The sequence below is a fragment of the Eumetopias jubatus genome, unplaced genomic scaffold (genome assembly GCF_037043125.1).
Source record: "Eumetopias jubatus isolate StellerSeaLion01/CBP00866 unplaced genomic scaffold, mEumJub1_p1.0 scaffold_7, whole genome shotgun sequence".
NCBI lineage: Eukaryota > Metazoa > Chordata > Mammalia > Carnivora > Otariidae > Eumetopias > Eumetopias jubatus.
The window spans coordinates 128,999,497-129,002,947 of record NW_028274813.1 but is presented as its reverse complement, the minus strand read 5'-3'; the positions used below and the strand labels follow the sequence as shown (position 1 = coordinate 129,002,947).

Genomic DNA, 3,451 nt, shown 5'->3' with positions numbered 1-3,451 from the left:
AATTAGCATTTGAAAACTTGTCATGCAGAGATCAGGAGAGCCTACTCAGGGCTGGTCCGAGAAGCCATGTAAACCAATACAGGAACTGTGACCCAGTCTAGTCGAGTAAGGAGACATTTGTCTTTATCCCTCTCTAAGTCCTCAACACTAAGTAGCCAGAGCCTATAAGAAGGGATGGGTGAGGGTGTGAAGGGGTAGGGCTCTTTCTTTTTTTTAAGATTTTATTTATTTGAGAGAGAAAGTGAGAGCATGTATGAGCTGGGGGAGGGGCAGAAGGAGGGGAGAAGCAGACTCCCCGTTGAGCAGGGAGCCCAATGTGGGGGCTCCATCCCAGGACCCTGGGATCATGACTTGAACCAAAGGCAGACGCTTAACCGACTGAGCCACCCAGATGTCCCCGAAGGGGTAGGGCTCTTGAGCACATCAATATGATAGGTTTTCTGTGTATGAGGGCACAGCCTGTCACCATCCAAGAGCGACCTGGCAGCCAGCAGAGGCAGGGGAGACCTTGTGACATCCAGTAGGGGAAAGAGAGGTGGCCCCTAGAGTCACAAGTTAACACACCCCAAGGGGGCTATGTATATAAAAGATGCTAGAACAAGCATTTGAAAGCAGTCTCTGTTTTTGTCTAGTAAAGCATTAAGGTTCTATCGTTTTCTCAAAAGTTTTACTTTCGTTCTCTAATCACAGGAAGCACCATCTTATTTATTTATTTATTTTTAAAGATTTTATTTGTTTATTTGACAGAGAGAGAGAGAGATAGCGAAAGCAGGAACACAAGCAGGGGGAGTGGGAGAGGGAGAAGCAGGCTTCCCGCGGAGGAGGGAGCCCGATGCGGGGCTCGATCCCAGGACCCCGGGATCATGACCCGAGCCGAAGGCAGACGCTCAACGACTGAGCCACCCAGGTGCCCCCCTTCTTCTTCTTCTTTTTTTTTTGTTTAAAGATTTTCTTTATTTACTTGAGAGAGAGCACAAGCGGGGTAAGGAACAGAGGGAGAAGCAGACTCGAGCGGGGTACGGGGCAGAGAGAGGGCGAGAAGCAGGGAGCCCCACCAGGGCTTGATCCCAGGACTCTGGGATCATGACCTGAGTTGAAGGCAGATGCTTAACTGACTGAGCCACCCAGGCGCCCCTATTTACTGTTTCTTTAGGAAAATCTTTTTGAATTGCTCTCAGTACTCTTAAAAAATATTCACTGTAGGAGAGAAGAAAGAAAGAAAGGAAGGGAGGGAGGGAGGGAGGGAGGGAGGGAGGGAGGAAGGGAAACAAAGAAAGAAACAAAGAAAGAAAAAGCAAGCATGATTCCAGTGCTTAGCAGATTCATCAGTGAACATCTCGGTGTATATTCTTCCAGTCTTTTCTAAGCTGTTCATGTTCTGTTTTACACAGTTGAGTCATACCACAGAAACACTTTTGCCAACATCTTTTGAAATTTACCGTAATAATAACTTGAGCATTTTTTCATGTTTCCAAGTATATATGACCATATTTTTTAAAAAGATTTCATTTTTAAGTATTCTCTATACCCAACGTGGGACTTGAACTCACAACCCTGAAACCAAGAGTCCCACACTCCACCAACTAAGCCAGCCAGGTGCCCTGACCATATAACATTGTTTTTGAGGGTTCTATAGTATTCCATTTAAAAGATACAACATAATTTAGGGTATTTAATGTCCTCTTGGTGGGCATTCAGAAAGGTTCCAGATTTTGATATTCAGAGATGACTATTACTTTTCCTTACTTGGTGTAACCAAGTGAGGTCAAGTTGAGAAAGGGGCATAGACTTAATGCAGTGAGACCAGGGAGAGACATAGAATGTCCAGGGGTCTTGAGAACTCTTGATGAGATGCCATGTTGCCCACAGTAAAGAACCTGGATACAGCCAAGAGGTAATATTACAGATAGGTAGAAACAGGGATCAGATGTTATCTGCAATCGCTTTAGAAACTTTTGAGAACAAGTATATTGCAGGGACCGTTTAAATGTTGCTTAAACACCCCAAAATGAATTCTGACAGGGCAACAGTGCCCCTGAAGATGGAATACTTAAAACATCCTGTTTAAGCCACACCTGCAACAGGGACCCTCGCACAGCTCCTGGAACCGGACGCATCCCCAATGGGAGTCCAACCCAAGCTTCTGGCTCTTAAGGCCAGTGGATGTATGGAGGCTAATTTCTGAATTTAGAAGCTTCCAGGGGAGAAATGGTGTTTTTCGCTAAAGGGACAAGAATGTGAGCTATGTGGCCGGGTATTCCAGCTCACCTTTTTTTCTGATTTCCCTTCTCATTCGGTCTTGAGAAGCCGTGCAGCAAAGGGGCTGCTGATCAGCAGCAGTGACCGAAGGGGGACATGGGTCAGAGCGGGACGGGCTGCTCGTATGAGGTCTAGTGCCAACCTTCCAGAAAGAAATACTTCAGGGGCGCCTGGGTGCTGATCCTCTTCAGTGGGGTAAAGTAACAGGTATACAGGAAAATGTGGAAGGCCCCCAGGGCTCCTGTGAGTGGGTTCATCGCCCCCAGATTGGAAGGGCAACTCCTGGAACAGCACAGCAGGTGGCCAAGGACACCGTCGGCCACAGGCTGACCTGTCCACGAATCAGACATCTGTTTTTTTGTCCTCTTCATGTTTGAATCCAGTGGTACCTCAAAAAACTGATGGATGGAGTTGGTAGCAAAGGATGCAAGGCCTCTTCCGACAAAAGGATGTAGGAGGCAGGGCTGGTCAGAAGGTCCCCGAGCCAATGCAAACCCCGCTGCGAGCTGTGGGTTTGATTTTGGACAGCGGAGCCGTAATTGCTGGCAGGTCATCCAGACGGCAGCTTCATGTCTCCCCACTGCTTTCTGGAAGCTGGTTCCAGTCCCAGCAGTGGTTTTCCTTCGGCTTTCTGGACAGAGGCAGGCTGGGGGTGGGAGAGGTCTTACGTCCTACATGTTTGCTGTGGCCTGACCCAAGGGGTTTTTTCCAGGAAAGGAACTGGCGCTGGTCCGGCTTCCGTTTTACTTGCTGCTTGAGGCTTCTGTCCAGTTGTGTGACATGCAGGCACTTGAGGAAGGTCAAGTGCTAAAATGTCGTCCGCGGCTTATGGATGATCCTGAAAAGATGCATTAACGTGTGAGGGGATTCTTCCATTGCCTTTTTTTCTGGAAGCCAGACACATCCTCCGACCCAGCCTGTCAGGAGGCGTGAGGAGAGAGTGTGCGGGGATGCGGCCATAGTGCCCGAGTCTGGAGGCTCTCCTCATGGCTGCTGGGCACTGCCAGCTCCCTTTTCCTGAGCTTTCACTTCCACGGTTGATCTTCTGTGCCCGGGAAGGGCACACCACGGAGGGAAACAGCATGAGCCCACGGTCCACAGGCAGGCAGCATCCTGGCCTCTTTGGCAACATTTTCACAAATCATCTCTAGGGCCTGTTTCACCACAACCCCAGCCCCCTTCCTAGGGTTAC

At 48.9% G+C, this 3,451-nt stretch overlaps 1 pseudogene; it reads right to left on the bottom strand.

Moving 5' to 3' along the window:
* Positions 1 to 2,390: 2,390 nt before the first annotated feature.
* LOC114223273 (protoheme IX farnesyltransferase, mitochondrial pseudogene) lies at positions 2,391 to 3,219 on the bottom strand (annotated as a pseudogene).
* Positions 3,220 to 3,451: the final 232 nt, after the last annotated feature.